Source organism: Stegostoma tigrinum, unplaced genomic scaffold, assembly GCF_030684315.1.
Source record: "Stegostoma tigrinum isolate sSteTig4 unplaced genomic scaffold, sSteTig4.hap1 scaffold_54, whole genome shotgun sequence".
Lineage (NCBI taxonomy): Eukaryota > Metazoa > Chordata > Chondrichthyes > Orectolobiformes > Stegostomatidae > Stegostoma > Stegostoma tigrinum.
In genome coordinates, this window is record NW_026728472.1 from 2,917,685 (window position 1) to 2,934,977 (window position 17,293).

The window sequence follows — 17,293 nt, forward strand, 5'->3', positions numbered from 1 at the left end:
ACTTTAGCTACACTTAAGTCGGCATTGTGTAAGCATATGGACGTACATGGAATAGTGTAGGTTAGATGGGCTTGAGATCGGTATGACAGGTCAGCACAACATCGAGGGCCGAAGGACCTGTACTGTGCTGTAATGTTCTATGTTCTATGGCGCTAAGGACACAATCTGGTCTGCAAAGTGCTCCATGCTGAACTGATATTTCATCTGGTTTTACAGTGATGGCAGAGGGTATTATTGCTAGGTTCTTAATCTAAAAACACACATAATGCTCTGAGGCCCCGAGTTCAAATCCGACCAAGTGAGCTGTTGGAATTTGAATTCAATAAAAATCTGGAATTAACATTTGAATGATGAAGATAAAACCATTGGCAACTGTGAGGAAAACCCATCTGATTCACTCATGTCTTGTCAGGAAGGAAACTGCCATTCCTCCTCTGCTCTGGCCTCCATGTGCCCCAAACTTCCAACAATGTCACTGGCTGTAACTTCCTCTGGACAATGAGGGATGGGAATGAATGTTGTCCCAGCCAGTGAAACCCACATCCTGTGAGTGAATTAAAAAAGGTGTCCTGGCTGGTTCTGGGAGGTGAATTGAGAATCTGATATACTAACAATTTCAGCTAATCTGAAAATACCTTCATTTAATATTTTCATTCTTGTGATTGAACCGTCCAAGCTCCTACTCCATTAATGTTGCAGTGTGACCATACACAGTACATCATGTTGGTGAAGACCCACTGTCCTGGCAGCAGCCACAGCCTCTTCATTCAGAAGCAGGCAGCCATTCCCATTATCTTCGTCCCTTCGCGTAAAAAGAAAGGATGGTATCATAGGTAAAGGCAGCTCCCTTGACACATAGTCCAAAACACCCTCCCACTCACCACTCCCTACCGCCAACCAATCACATCAAAATATCCCGTGCGTACTGAGAATAACGAGGCAACTTCGAGCATCAGGGAGTAGCCATCAGGATGATAGAGCAACGCTTCCAATGTCTGAAGGTTTCAGAGTGAATGCTGCAGTACACACTGTATCACTAAGCCCCATAATCTCCAGACATTTATGTAATATATGACCTTTTGTTCTTCCTGAAAATCTCACAGGTTCACAGTTACCATCGTTATATTTCATCTGCCAAATTGCTTCTCAATTTACATTCTCTCTACCTCCTCCTGATAGCTTAATTTACTGCTTAAAATAGCATCACTGACAAATTTAGTTTGAATACATTTTGTTGCATTTATGTAAACCATTGATACAGACAATGCCAATAATAGATCACTTCCTATCTCGCGCTCTCACCACTCCCCCCAAAATCGTTAATCTAGATTGTAAATTGTTGATGACCTCACATTGGTCCCTGAGGAAATCCATTAGATACAGCTTTCTAATGTAAAAGTAAGTAATTATTTCGGCTCTGTATTTAATTTTAGCGAGCCAGGGCCCCTGCTACTGTGTAGCCGCCTAGAAAGGTTGCAGGGCCTTGTTCTGTGGTGTGTAGCTGGTTGTCAAGATTTTCTGAGCTCCACAATCCACCATTCGAGCTATTTGTTGTCAGATCATCAGGTCGAGGTTGTACTGTCAATGATTCTGATTCTTGATCAATTAAAAGACAAGCACAGAATATAGACTGACACTTGAGTAGTATGCTGCACGGTCAAAAATGCTGTCTTTCAGATGCAGATATAAATCTTGCCTCTCAATGCAGTGTTCAATTTTCCCCAGACACGTATTGAGGAGGAGTGGAAATTTCCTGTTAGCCTGGATTACTTTTGTCCCTTTATCAACATTACCAATCCAGATAATCTTAATGATTAATGACATTTTTGGCTGTGGGTGCTGTGTTGAAAAATTGCTGCAGTCTCCACACAATAAAATACACAACTGTCATTGAGGGGTGACTTTGCAGAGGTTTACGAAATCATGATAAATCAGGGTAAAGCGTGAAGGTCTTTTCCCTGGGGTGGGGAGTCCAAAACAAGAGGGCACAGGTTAGGATGGCAGGGGAAAGATTTAAAAGCGACCGAAAGGGCAACATTTTCATGCAGAGGGTGGTGCATGTATGGAATGAGCTGCCAGAGGAAGTGGAGGCTGATAGAGTTACAACATTTAAAAGGCATCTGGATGGGTACAAGAATACGTAGATTTGAGAGGGGTATCAACCAACTACTGGCAAATGTGACTAGGTTTATTCAGGATATCTGAATAGCATGGATGAGTTGGACCAAATGGCCTGTTTCCATGCTATATATCTCTATGGCTCTATGACTGAATATTTCATTCCATTTCTATGCAACTCCTTTGAAGGGCAGAATGGTCTCCTCTGATCTGTCATAATCCTGGCTTGCTGAATAGGTCTTTCTTTACCTCTGTCACAACCTCGAGGGGTAGAGTGAGATAAAACACATCAGAAAGGTCCTGCAGTTGGCCATTCGGACACTCGAGCCTGCTGCTCAATTTAAAAAGACCATGGCTGATCTGTTTACGGCTGAACATCCCTTTCCTGTTTATTCCCATTAAATGTTGACTCTGCTGGTCATCAAAGGTCAGTAGAGGTCTGCATTGAATATCTTTAATAACCGAGTCTTCAGTGTTCCCTGGGGATGACAACACTGCAGACAGCGCAATGTTATAGAGAAAGCAAAATCCTTATCTCAACCTGAATTAGGAGACTCCTTAAAGTGTGTTAACCTCATAGCAAGTCACATCCACTTTAAAGAGCACAGAAAAGGAGCAGATGAGACCATTCAGCCCCTCAAACTTATTCCGCATCCGCAATGACTCTGCTTCATAAACTATTTATCAATCTCAGCCTCCACTGCTGTCATGGGAAAATATCCCTGATACCTTAAGAGTATAGAGCCGAAGACATGGGAGCAGTCAGCTCTGCTGTTCGATCATGCTTGACGTGTTTCTCAACACAATTCCACTGCCTTCTGAATATGACACTTGATCCCCTTATTATCAAAACTGATCTACCCCAGTCTTGAAGACAGAACTGTGTCAGGGTCCTGATATGCCTCTGTGTGTGTGTTTCTGTGTATTTCTGTTTAATGGTAAGAGACAGGTTGGTCATGGAGGGTTGTTTCTTGGTCTGTAAGCTTATGACCAGCAGTGATCCACAGAGATCAGTGCTGGCTCTACATTTGTTTGTGATTTATGAAAATGATTTAGATGTGAATTATAGAAGGCACAACCAGCAAGTTTGTGGATGACACCAAGATTGGTTTTACAGTGGACAGGGAAGAATTTCATCTAAGATTACTCAGAGATCTGGATAAATTGGATGAGTGAATCAAAAAGGTGCACAGCATGGGAACAAATCATTCAGCCCAACTTGTCCATGCCGACCAGATATCCGAAATTAAACGAGTCCCATTTGCCAGCATTTGCCCCATGTCCCTCTAAACACTTCCTGTTCATATCCCCATCCCAATGCCTTTTAAATGTTGTTTTCCCCAGCCTCCACGACGTCCTCTGGCACTTGTTCTGTACATAAATCATCCTGTGCATGAAAATGTTGCCTCTTGGGTCCTTTTCACGACTTTCCCCTCGCACATTAAACCTTCTAATTTTGGACTCCCCTACTCTGGGAAAAAAAGATCTTGACTGTTTAGCCTGTCCATGGCTTCATGATTTTACAACGTCTATAAGGTGCCAATTTTACTCCAATCAACAGGAATGACTATGCTTTCTGTCATATGCATTCTGTGAATAAATCCTGAAATTCAAAACTGATACCTCTCCCTCCTCGATCAAGTCACAATTCTAAAATAATTTTAGTCAACTTGTTTAGATATTTTATGAAGCACCTCTGGGGTTTTTGAATCTTGACCTTTGGGCCCACACGACCACCACACTGCAATAGCCCCCGAATTTGCAACATTATTCTCATGTGTGTTTGGCCCTCAGCCTGTTCTGACATGCTGTGACACAGGAAGGACTTGAATCACGAACTTCTGTTCCAGAGCTGTGGACATTACCACAGGTTCAGGGGAGGAAATCTACCCAGTGCTCTGCCTCAGTGGTATGGGCGCTACCCAGTAGACAAGACCTAAACCGTGCCCAGAAATTGGGCCACTTTTTAAGTGACAGTCTTCAGCTAAGCTTGGATTTCTTAAATTCTGGTCAATATTATTGATTTACTGTGGGAGTCCATTCATAGCAGGAACAAAATCAAAGTTGCTGGAAAAGCTCAGCAGGTCTGGCAGCATCTGTGGAAGAGAAAACAGAGTTAACATTTTGCGCCCGGTGACACTTCCCCGTAACATTCTGCAACTGACGTTATTTGTGAACAGTTAGATGTCAGTTAATTGAACAAAAGATTAGATCCCAAGGGAAAAGAACCCGTTCCAGGGAGAAGGAGACACTGTTTCAAAATCTCCTCAGTTAGTTAAATTGGGTGAATACATTTTCCCTGTGTTCATGTTTCTTCACAACTGAAAATTGACCACAATTTAGACAAAAAAGAAACAAAAATGTCCAACCTCTGTTTGTCTTCAAGGAATTGGGAGAGAATCCTTCAGGAAGGCAACATCTTCACCCTCTGTATCAGGAACTGTAAAGAAATGACCTGTGCCTGCTCTCGAGTGATCGAGTCTGTTGGAATGCTCTAGAAACCATCCGTTCTTATAGATGTTCATTCATGTATTTAGGCAGGGAGTGCTTCTTGTGTTTTGTGTTCCATTTCCTGTGAAAAGATTGAGACATTACGATTTGTTATTTCATTTTCATTTTTTTTTCAATAAATCAGTGATACATTTGAAAATGTCACTAGGTCCTCGAACAAACTGGTAATTTTGCCTCCAGGGTGTTGTATAATTTGTTTGTTTTCCTTCCTCACAGTTAATCTAGTGACAAGTTACGTCCTGCTTTATAAAGATTGTGGATTGTCTCCATGTGTCAGACGTTACCTGGGGACAATGGCAGTGGCGGATCTACTGGTCATTATCCTCGACCTGATAGTGAGAAAAATTCCAATTGTTTATCGGGAACAGTTTTATTTCCTGGTGCACATCCCTGTGTGTAATATTCATGCCGTCCTGCTATATGTAGCCATTGACTGTTCTGTCTGGTTCACCGTCACTTTCAATTTTGATCGATTTGTGGCCATTTGTTGCCAGAAGCTGAAAAGTAAATATTGCAGTGAGAAAACGGCGGCTGTGGTTCTGGGAACAGTGACTGTGCTGAGCTGTTTAAAGGACATTTTCTGGTATTTTATGCTCACAGGTTGGTATTGGCTGAGAAACCACCCCTGGTTTTGTTTTCTAACAGCCGATGTTTATGGCTCTCCTGTCTGGGCCAGAATCGAGTTCCTCCACCACATTCTAACCCCAGGACTCTCATTTCTCCTGATTCTGCTGCTTAATGTTTTCACCGTCAGACACATTTTAATGACCAGCAGAGCCCGCAGGAGACTCCGGGCTCACACCAATGGGGACGGTCAGTGTGACACAGAAATGCAAAATCGAAGAAAATCCATCATTTTACTGTTTGTGATCTCGGCCAATTTCATCCTGTTCTGGTCAATGTTAATGGTGTATTCTATATTGTACCGGATGTTTAATTTGAGGTATAACTCGATGTATCTACATGTTTTGAGCAGGAATTGGGCTTCATGCTGCAGCTCCTCAGTTGCTGCACAAACACCGCGATTTATGCCGTGACCCAGACTAAGTTCAGGCAGCAGCTGAAGAATGTGCTGAAATATCCCTTTACCCAAATTCATCAATCAATCAAATTCACTCATTAATCCATCCATCCAGGATTTTCTCATTTCAGTTCAATATTTCAGCAATGAAGCAACCTGTCGCTATGGTAACAGACTGAGGGTAGTGCTGGTTTATCCAACCTTATCCCACAGGGGGTTACAGGGAAACATGTCAATGTTTCTCTCAACTCACAGGCCAAAGAGAAAAGGCCCCATTCCACTGACTGCATCCATAACTTAAATTTGTAATTAACGTTCATTAAAAAGTGCCAAGCAGCACAGCAAACTATATTGTTGTTTGTCTCTGTGTTGAAGAAGCTGAGCTGGAGAGAGACAGACTCGGCCCCAAGGGAATGGGAGGATTTCGGAGCTCAGGAGTTGGGTTCAAGTCACTCTGTCCCTGAATTCACCTCTGGTATATCTCTGTCTCTTTCTCTCTCTCCTGTCCTTTCTCGCTTGCGCTCTCCCTCTCTGACCCACATTTCTCTGTTACCCCCGCACCCCATCCCTCCCCCATTCCCTTCTTACTCTCTTTCCACCCACCCTCCCCAAACCACTGCCTCCCTCTCTCTCTGCACCCTGTCTCTCTCTCCCTCCTCCTCGAATATCCGCACCCATTTCTCTCACCCTCTGCCTGTCTGAACCCCATCTCCCACTCTGTATTTTTCCCTCTGAGCCCACCTCTCCCTTATACCCTTTCACACTCTTTCCCTCTCTCTCCCCTTCCCCCTCTATGTCCCCATTCCCCTCTGTATCCTTTGTTTCTCTCCTCCCACATCGCGCTCTCACTCTGTTTCTCTTACCTTGTCTCTACTCTCTATCTCTGACCCACTCTCTCTCTTACTCTTCCCCACCCCTTCCTTGTCCTCCCTTCTCCCTTCGAGTCCCTCACTTGCCTTTGTAATCCCCTGGCTCCCTGTCCCCCTGGCCCCCAGCACTGTATCTGGCTCCCTGAACACCGCCCCCCTGTACCCCAGGCCCTGCCCCTATCGCTCTCTCTCTCCCTCCCTCCTTGTTGCTCTCTCCCTCCCTTCCTCCCTGTCGCTCCTTCCCTGCCTGCCCCTCACTCCATCACTCCCTCCCCCTAGCTCCTTCCCAGTCCCTTGCTCCCACCTCACCCGTCCCCATTCCTCGCTCCCTCGCTGTCCCTCTCTCCCTCCCCGTCCCTCGCTTCCTCAGTCCCTCTCCGTTGGTCACTACGTTTCCCTCGCTCCCTATCCCTCCCTCCCTCCCCTTCCCTCACTGTCTCGCCATCCCTTGCCCCCTCCTCATGCATTGTTCCCTCAATATCCCTCAGTCCCTCCCTCCCCTTCTCTCGTCCCCTCCCTCACACTCTGTCCATTGGTCCCTCGATCCCCATTCCTTTATGCCTCTGTCCCTCACTCTCCATCCCTCGCTCTCTCCCTCCATCTACATCCCTTACTCCCTCCCTCCGCATCCTTTGCTCACTTGCTCCATCCCTCACTCGCTTGGTTCCTCCTGGTACCTCACTACCTTCCTATCCGTCGGTCCGTCGCCCCCCCTTGCTCACTCAACATCCCTTGCTCCTTCCCCGTCCCTCACCCCCTCCCTCACCATTCCTCGTTTCGCCCCTCCCACCACATCTATCCCTCACTCACTTCCTCACTCTCTCCCCATCTCTCAATCCCTCGCTCTCTCCCCGAAACTCATTCCCTCCCCTTCCCTCACTCCCTCACTCACTCTGTCTCCATTCCTTGCTCCCTTGGCATCCCTTGGTCCCTCACTTCCTGTCCCTTGCTCCCTCCCTCACCGTCCATTGCTCCATCCCTCCCCATCCTTTTCACCCTCCCTCTCCGTCCCTCACTCCCTCCCTCTCTATCCCTTTCTCTCTCTCTCCCCATCTCTCGCTCCCTACGTCCCTCCCTGTCCTTTGATCACTCGCTCCTTCCCCATCCCTCGCTCCTTCCCCATCCCTCGCTGCATCCATGCTCCTCACTCCGTTACGTCCGTTGCTCCCTCCTCATCCCTCCCCTTCCCTTTCTCCCTCCCTTCCTGTCCCTCTCTCAATCCCTCGCCATCAGTTGTTCCTTCGCTCCATTGTTCCCTCCTTTTCACTCGTTTCCTCCCTGCCCCTTGCTCACTCATGCCGTCCCTCACTCCCTCGCTCCATCTCTCACTCATTCGCTCTGTCTTTCGCTCACTCGCTCTGTTCCTCACTCACTCTCTCCCTCACTCCCACCCCATCCCTCACTCCGTCTTCCCTCCCTGTCCCTCACTCCCCTGCTCACTACCTCCTTATCCCTCACAGTTCCTTGCTCCCTCCTTCCCTCTCTATCCCTGCCTCCCCATCCCTTGTTCCTTTGCTCCCTCCCTGTTTGTCTCTTCCTCCCCATCCCTCACTCCTTCACTTCCCATCGCTTGCTCCTTCCATCACCGTCCCTCCCTCCCTCCCCGGCCTTTTCACCCTCCCTCTCTGCCCCTCCCTCCCTGTGCCTTTCACCCTCTCTCCCCGTCCCTCACTCCCTCCCCATCCGTTGCTCCCTCGCTCCGTATCTTGCTCACTCGCTCCCTGCCCGTCCCTCGCACCCTCCCCTTCCCTTGCTCCTACTGCCTCCCTCTCCGCTAACGTTAGTCGCTCCCACCCCGTCCCTCGCTCAGTCCCTCCCTGTCCTTTTCTCCCTCCCTTCCTGTCCCTCGCTCCCTCCCCGTTGCTTGCTCCCTTGCTGCCTTGCTCCATCGCCCCTCCTTGTCCCTCGATACCTCACTACATCCCCGTCCATCACCCCCCCTCCCTCACTCCCTCCCTGTACTTCACTCCCTATCTCCCCGTCCCTCACTCCCTCCCCGTCTCTTGTTACCTCCCTCCATGACCCTCATTTCCTCCTCCTTTCCCTCGCCATGCCTTGCTCCCTCCATCTCCATCCATCGCTCCCTCCCTCTCCACTCACTAACCGCCCCTCACTCCATCCCTCCTTCCCCATCCATCGCTCCTTTGCTCCATCCCTTGCTCACACGCTCCCAACCTGTCCCTCGCTCCATCCCTGTCCCTCACTCCCTCATTCCCTTTCTCACTCACTTGGTCCGTCCCTCGCTCACTCACTGCTTCACTGTCCCTCACTCCCTCTGCACCCTCACTGTCCATTGCTCCCTTTCTCTCCTTCCATCATTCCCTTCCTCCCTGTTTCTCCCTACCTTGCTCCCTCCATGTATGTCCTTCACTACCTCCCTCCCTGTCCGTTTCTCCCTCCCTCCCCAACCCTCACTTCCTGGCTCCTTCCCCATCCCCTGCTCGCTCCCAGTCCGTCGCTCGCTACCTTCCATCACTCACTCACCCTCGCTCCCTCCCTGCTGCCACCCTCCCTCATTCCCACTAAGTTCCTCGCTCCCTCCCTCGGTCCCTCTGCGTACCTAGCTACCTGCCTCCCCATCCTTTGCTCGCTCCCTCACTCCCTCTACTTCCGTTGCTCCCTCCCTTTCCATCCCTCATTCCCTCCCTAGCTATGTCTCTATCGCTTGATCCCTCCCTCCCTCTCTTCCTCGTTCCCTCCCTCCCTCACTCAATCGTTACCCATCCGTCCCTCACTCACTCCATCCCTAAATGTCCGTCACTCTATCCCTCTCCATCCCTCACTGCCTCGCTCACCATCCCTTTCTCCCTCCCACCTGGTCTCTCACTCATTCGCTCCATATCTCTCCCTCACTCCCTCCCTATCCCTTGCTCCCTCACTATCCCTCGCTCCCTCACCATCCGTCGCTCGCTCCCCGTCCCTCACTCCTTCATGTCCATCACTCTCTCCCTTTACACCGCACACTCCCCATCCCCTGCTGCCTCGCTTGCTCCCTCCACATCCCTCACTCCCTTGCCATCCCTTGCTCCCGCCCTCCCCGTCCTGCTGTCCTTCCATATCCGTCACTCACTCACTCCCTCGCAGACTGTCCCTCACTCCCTACCTCTCCCTCCATCACCGTCCCTTTCTCCCTCACTCCCTGTTCCTTTCTCCCTCCCTCCTAGTCTGTTGCTCCCTCACTCTGTCCCTCGGCTCTTCACTCACTCCCTGTAACTTGTACCCTCCTCATCCCTCACTCCCTCCTCGTCCCTCACTCCCTCCATGTCCCTCATTCCCTTACTGCTGCTCCCTCACTGTCCCTTTCTGTCTCCTTCTCTGTCCCTTTCTCCCTCCCTTCCTGTCCCTCGCCCCCTGCCCCCACCCCGGCCCTCAATCCCTCACTCCCAGTCCCTTGTTCCCTCACTCACTCCATCCCCGTCCCTCGCTCACTTGCTCCGTCACTCACAGCCTTGCTCCATCTCTCGTTCCCTCCCCATCCCTCGTTCCATCATTTCCTCCTCATCCCTCGCCACGTCGCTCGCTCTCTACCCATCTCTCCCTACCTCGCAGTCTCTCGCTCCCTCCCTCCCTTTCTCTAGCTCCCGCCCTCCCCATCCCTTGATCTCTCGCTCCGTACCTCCCTCACTTGCTGCCTGCCCGACTCTCATTCCCTCACCATCCCTAACTCCCTCGTTCCCTCCTTTTCCATCGCTACCTCCCCGTCCCTCATTCCCTCGCACCATCCCTCACTCCCTCGCTCCATCTCTCGCTGAATCGCTCTATCCTTGGCTCACTCGATCCTTACCCATCCATCCCTCACTCACTCCCTCCCTGTCCGTCCCTCTCCATCCCTCACTTCCTCCCTCCCCATCCCTTTCTCCCTCCATGTGGTCTCTTACTCATTCGATCTCTCCCTCTCCCTCACTCCCTCCCCATCCCTCGCCCCCCTCCCCATCCCTCACTGCCTCACCATCCCTCACTCCCTTACCATCCATCGCTCCCTCCACATCCCTCCCTCCTTTGCGTCAGCCACTCACTCCCCTTTCTCCGCACCCTCCCCATCCCATGCTATCTCAGTAGCTTCCTCCCCATCTCTCACTCCCTTGCTGTCCCTTTATCCCTCCCTCCCCGTCCTGCCCTCCTTTCCTCCCTGTCCCTCGCTCAATACCTCCCTGGCTCCCTACCTCTCCATGCCTTGCTCCCTCCCTCCCATCCCTCACACCCTCCCAACCTGTCCATTGCTCTTTTGCTCCCTCCTTCTCTGGCTCCCTCACTCCCTTCTCATCCCTTTCTCCCTCACCATCAATCACTCCCTCCCCGTACCTCACATCATTATGTCCGTTATTCCTACCCCACCCCTCACTCCCACGCCGTCCCTCGCTACCTCACTCACTCCCTCCTCACCCCTCGTTCTGCCACCCTCTATCACTCCCTCCCCACCGATCCCTGGTTCCCTCCCAGTCCCTCGCTGCATTGCTGTCCCTAACTGCATCCATCGCTCGCTCCCTGTCCCTCATTCCTTCATGTCCATCACTCTCTCCCTTTCCTCCGCACACTCCCCATCCCATGCTGCCTCGCTTGGTCCCTCCCCATCTCTCACTACCTTGCCATCCCTTGCTCCCGCCCTCCCCATCCATCCTGTCCCCGGCTGCCTCCCTCCCTCCCCGTCCCTCACTCCCACCCATCCAGCCCCTCGATCCCTCCGTCCCTGACCCTCACTCTGTCCCTGTCCTTGGTCTCTCCACGTCCCTTCTGCCTCGCTCACCCCCTCTCCACCCCTCGCTCCCTCACCATCCCTCACTTTCTTCCACCCAGATCCCTCAGTCCCTCCTAGTCCCTCACTTCCGCGCCCTCCCTAACTCACTCACTCCTACCCTACCTTGCTTGTTCCCTCCCCAACACTCTGTCCCTCACCATCTGTCCGCCCTCCCTCCCCATCCCTTGGTCCCCCGCTCACTCGCTGAAACTCCGACCCTTGCTCCCTCACTCCCTCCAGGTGTCTGACTCACTTGTTCCGTCCCTCGCTCAATCGCTCGCTCCCCTTCCCCTGCTCCTTCCTTGTCACTCGCCTCCTTGCTCCAACTCTCGCTCACTCATTCTGTCCCTTGCTCACTCACTCCCTACCCAACCCTCACTCCCTCACTCCTTCCCAGTCCCTGACACCCTCGCTCCATCGGTCACCTCCGCGCAACTTCTCTCATTCAATCCATCTCTATCCCTTGATCTCTCCATCACCATCTCTCCCTCCTTCCCTCTGTGTCCCTCTGTCCCTCTCTTACCAGCCCTTTCCTCCTCATACCCTGTCCCTTGATCATTACCTCCCTCCCTCTTACTCCCTCCCTCCCTCTCTCCACAACCCTTGCTCCCTTGCTGTTTTCCCAAACCTTGTTCCCTCACTCCCTCCATATCCCTCACTCCCTCCCCATCCATCACTCCCTCGCTCTCTCCACATCCCTTGCTCCCTCGCTTCGTCCCTTGCTCACTCACTGCCTCCCCAAACCTCATTCCCTCACTCTCTCCGCATCCCTCACTCCCTCACTCCCAGTCCCTCGCTTTGTCCCCATCCGTCGCTCTCTCGCACCCTATGCCTCGCTACCTCACATGTTCACTCCCCAACCCTTACTCCCTCGCTGTCCCTCACTCCCCGTCCATTGCTTCCTTCCTCCCTTCCTGTCTCTTTCTCCCTCTCTCCTTCCCTCACTCACTCGCTGCCTCTCTGAACCGCGTTCCCTTCCCATCTCGTGCTGCCCTCGCTCACTCCCTCTCTGTCAATTGCTCCCTCACTATCTGTCACTCCCTCCAACCCTGACACTTCCTCCCTCCCTCTCTGTCCCTCGCTTCCCCCCTCCCAGTCCCTCTCACCTTCACTCCGTCCCTGGCTTCAACGCTATGTCTTTGGGTCCCTCCATCTCCATCCCTTGCTCCCTCCCTCCCCTTCCCTCACCGTCCCTCTCTCACTCCCACCCTGCCCGTCCCCCGCTCCCTCTGTCTCTGTCCCTCACTGTCCCTCCTTTACCATCCCTTTTTACCTCCCACTCTGTCCCTTGCTCATTTGCTCCCTCCCTCCCCCTTAGATCCCTCCACATCTCTCACTCCCTCACCATCCCTCGCTCCCTCAACATCCATCGTGCCCTCCCTGCCCCTTGCTCACTTTCATCCATCACTCCTTCCCCGCCCCTCAGCCCCTCCACGTGCCTCACTCCCTTGCCATCACTCCCTCCCTCCCTCCCTCCCTGGCCCTCGCTCCCTCCCTCTCCCCTCCCTTGCTCCCTCGCTCCGCCCCTCACTCTTGCTGCCTCCCTGACCCTCATAACCTCGCTTCCTCCCTGTCCCTCCCTCCCTAGCTGCCATTAACACACTCACTCCCTACCCATCCCTTGCTCACTTCCTGTCCCTCGCACCGTCGCTCCGTCCCACACTCCATCCCTTGCTCCCTCGCTCACTCTCTGCCTCTCCGAACCTTGTTCCCTCTCTACCTCCTTGTCTCTTGCTCAATCGCTCAGCCCCTCCCTCCATCACTCCCTCCTCATCACTCACTCCTTCACAGCCCATCGCTCCCTCCCTGTCCCTCTCTCGCTGTCCCTTGCTCCCACCTTCCCCAGCCGAGTCCCCACTCCTTCCCCGTCCCTTGCTCCCTCACTCTGACCCTCAGTCTCTCAGTCTGCCCCTCAGTCCTTCGCTGTACCTCACTTCCTCCTTGTCCCTCACTCCCACCCTGTCCCCACTCCCTCTCCATCTGTCACTTCCTCCGTCCCACACCCTCGTTCGCTCCCTCTGAATCTCCATGCCTTGCTCCCTCACAATGCCTCCATAACCGTCCCTTACTCCCTCCCCTTCCCTCACACTGTCCCTCGCTCCCTCTCTCAATCGGTCTATCCCTCGCTCACTCGCTCCCTCAATCCCTCCCCATCCCTCAATCCCACCCCGCCTATCACTAGCTCCATCCCCATCCCTCCCTCTGTCCCCATCCATTTCTCCCTCCCACGTCACCCCTCACTCCCTTCCACCCCATCCTTTTCTCCCTCCCTCCCCATCGCTCGCTACCTCCTTCACTCCCCATCCTTTGCTCCCTCACTCCGTCCCTCCCTAACTCGGTCCCTCCCTATCCCTCACTCCCTCCCTCCCTGTTCCTCATTCACTCCCTCGCTCCATGTCCCTTTCTTACTTGCTCCGCATCCCTCACCCCCTCTCCATCGCTTACTTCCTCACTCCAGCCCAGCCCACGCTCCCTCCCCGTCCCTTGCTCTCTCCCAGCCCACCCCTCGCTCCATCTCTCGCTTTCTCCACATTCTTCGCTTACCCCCGCTCACTCTGTCCCTCGCTCCCAGTCCCTCGGTCCCTCGTTTCGCATTTCTCCCTCCACGTCCCTCGCTCCCACCACCCTCACTCACAAAGTGTCACTCGCGCCCTGCCCATCCCTCATTCCTTCCCTTTCCCTCACTCCTTACCATCCCTCACTCCCTTGCTCCCCATGCCTCATTACCTCTATCCCTCTCTCTCCATCCCTCGCTCCCTCTCTGTCCCTCACTCCCTCCCTCCGTCCCTCACTCCTGCCCCATTTCATGCGCCCTCCCCGTCCCTCGCTCCCTTGCTCCATCCCTCGCTCTCTTGCATTGTTCCGCGCTCCATTGCTCCATCCCTTGTTCACTTACTTCCTCACTCACTTCCCATTCCTCAATCCCTCACCATCGATCACTCCATTGCTCCCCATGCTTCATTACCTCTCTCTCCCATTCCATCCCTAACCCTCGCTGCCTCCCCTTCCCTTGCATCCAACCAACCTGTCTCTTGTTCCCTCCTTCCCTATCTCCTGGTCCCTTGCTCTATCCCTCTCCTTCGCTTGCTTGCTCGCTCCCTCCCTGTCCCTCGCTCCCTCTCTCCGTTCCTCACTCACTCTCTCCATCCGTCACTCACTCTCTTCCCCGCTCCCTCACCGTCCCGAACTCACTCCCTACCTCTCCATCCCTCACTCTCTCCCTCCCTCCCTGTCTATTGCTCCCTCACTCTGTCCCTTTCCCACTAGCTCCCTCCCCGACCCTCGTTCCCTCACTCCCTCCCCGTCCCTTGCACCCTTGCCATCCCTATCTCACTCGCTCCCTCTCCATCCCTCGCTCCATTCCCTTCTCTCACACCCTTGCTCCATCCTTCGCTCCATCCCTCATTCACTAGCTCCCTACCCATCACTCGTTCCCTCCCTGTCCCTCACTCACTCCCTCTCCGTCCCTCGGTCCCCTGTTCTATCGCTCCCTCCCAGTCCCTCGCACCCTTGCCATCCCTATCTTACTCGCTCCCTCTCCATCCCTCGCTACATTCCTGTCTGTCACACCCTTGCTCCATCCCTCGCTCCATCCCTCATTCACTAGCTCCCTACCCATCACTCGATCCCTCCCTGTCCCTCGCTCACTCCCTCTCCGTCCCTCAGTCCCCTGCTCCATCGCTCTCTCCCCGTCCATTGCACCCTCCCCTCGCTACCTTGCTCGTTCCTTCCCCATCCCTCAATCCTTCACTGTCTCTCAATCCGTCCCTGTCCTCGCTCCCTTCCTCACTGGCCCTTGCTCAAGCCTTCCTGCCCCTGCCTCCCTCCCTGTCCCTCGTTCTGTCCCCATCCCTCCGTCTGTCCCCATCCCTTTCTCCCTCCCTCTCCATCCCTCACTCTCTTCCACCCCATCCTTTTCTCTCTGCTCCCCGCCCCTCACTACCTCCCTCACTCCCCGTCCTTTGCTCCCTTGCTCCATCCCTCACTCACCCAGTCCCTCCCCATCCTTCGCTCCCTCCCCCCTCGCTCACTCTGCGTCCATTGCGTCCTCACTGTCTCCCACTCCCTCTCTCTCCCTCACACCCTCCCTCCACGTCCCTTGCTCACTCGCTCCCTCACTACCTCCCCATCCCTCACTCCCTCGCTCCCTCCCCTTACCTCGCTGTCTCACCAAACCTCGCTCCCCTCCTCCCGGTCCCTCCCTCCATCATTCTCCATCCCTCGTTCGTTTCCCATTTTTCATTCCATCCCTGTACCCAATCCTTCCCCATTCCCCACTGCCTCGCTCGCTCCCTCCCCACCCCTCGCTCCCTTCCCATCCCTTGCTTCCTCTCACCCCAATCCCTCACTGTCTCACCCTATCCATCCCTAGCACTCGATCACTCCCCATTTCTCACTCCATCGCCGTCCCTTGCTCTCTCCCAGTCCCTCGCTCCATCGCGGCTCCTAACTCGCTCATTCCCTCACTTTCACTCTGCCCCTCGCTCCTTCCCCATCCCTTGTTCCCTCCTTATTCCTGTCTCCGTCCATCCCCGTCACTCGCTTCCTCCTGCCCTCCCTGTCCCTTGATCCCTCGCTCCCACCATGACTCTAGCACCCTTGCTCTGTCCCTTGCTCACTCACTTCCTTGCTCCTTCCCTGTCCCTCGCTCTTTCCCCATCCCTCATTCCCTCATCGTCCTTTGCTGCCTCCCTCCTGGTGCCTTATTTCCTGCCCTCCACATTCCTCAGTCCATCCCTCCCTCCTGTACCTAGATCCCTCACTGTGTTCCTTATTTCCTCGCTCCATCCCTCGCTCACTCTCTTCCTTGCTCCCTCACCATCTCAAACTCCGTCTCTCCCTCCCCGTCCCTCACCGTCTCTAAATCCCTCTCACCCACCCTGTCCCTCACTCCCTCCCTCACTTGCTCTCTGCCATCCCTCCCTCCCAATCCCTCACTCCGTAGGTCCCTCCCAGTCCTTCGCTCCCTCCCTCCCTCCCCGTCCCTCGCTCACTCCCTCCCTATCCCTCCATCCCTCCCACCTCGCCGTCATTCCCTTCGTCCTTCACTCCCTCCCATCCCTCCTTTCCTCCCTTGCTCCCTTCCTCTCCACTCCCTAACCACCCCTTACTCCATCCCTCCCTCCCCACACGTCGTTCCTTTGCTACATCCCTTGCTCAAAAGCTACCAACCTGTCCCTCACTCCCTCCCCGTCCCTCACTCCGTCATTGTACCTAACTCCCTCGCTCCATCCCCATACCTCGCTCCCTCGTTCCCTTTCTCACTCATTTGCTCGGTCCCTCGCTCACTCACTGCTTCACTGTCCCTCACTCCCTCTGCACCCTCCCTGCCCATTGCTCCCCTTCTCTCCTTCCATCATTCCCTTCCTCCCTGACTCTCCCTACCTCACTCCCTCCATCTATGTTCTTCACTACCTCCCTCCCTGTCCATTTCTCCCTCCCTCCCCAACCCTCACTTCCTGGCTCCTTCCCCATCCCTTGCTCGCTCCCAATCCTTCGCTCGCTACCTTCCCTCCCTCACTCACCCTCGCTCCCTCCCCACTGCCTCCCTCCCTCATTCCCACTCAGTCCCTCACACCCTCCCTCAGTCCCTCCCCGTACCTAGCAACCTGCCTCCCCATCCCTTGCTCTCTCCCTCGCTCCCTCTAATTTCATTGCTCCCTCCCTCTCCACCCCTCATTCCCTCCCTAGCTCTGTCTATATCCCTTCAACCCTCCCTCCCTCTCTTCCTCATTCCCTCCCTCACTCAATCGCTACCCATACGTCCCTCACTCACTCCATCCCTGTCTGTCTCTCACTCTATCCCTCTCTATCCCTCATTGCCTCCCTCACCATCCCTTTCTCCCTCCCACCTTGTCTGTCTCTCATTCGCTCCATCTCTCTCCCTCACTCCCTCCCCATCCCTGGTCCTTGTCGCTCACTCCGTCTCTCTTTCCTTCCCCATCCCTTGCTTCCTTGTTCCATAACTCCCTCCTTGTCCCTCGCCTCCTCACTCCATACCCATCCCCCCCACCCTCTGACTCAGCAGGTCTGGCAGCA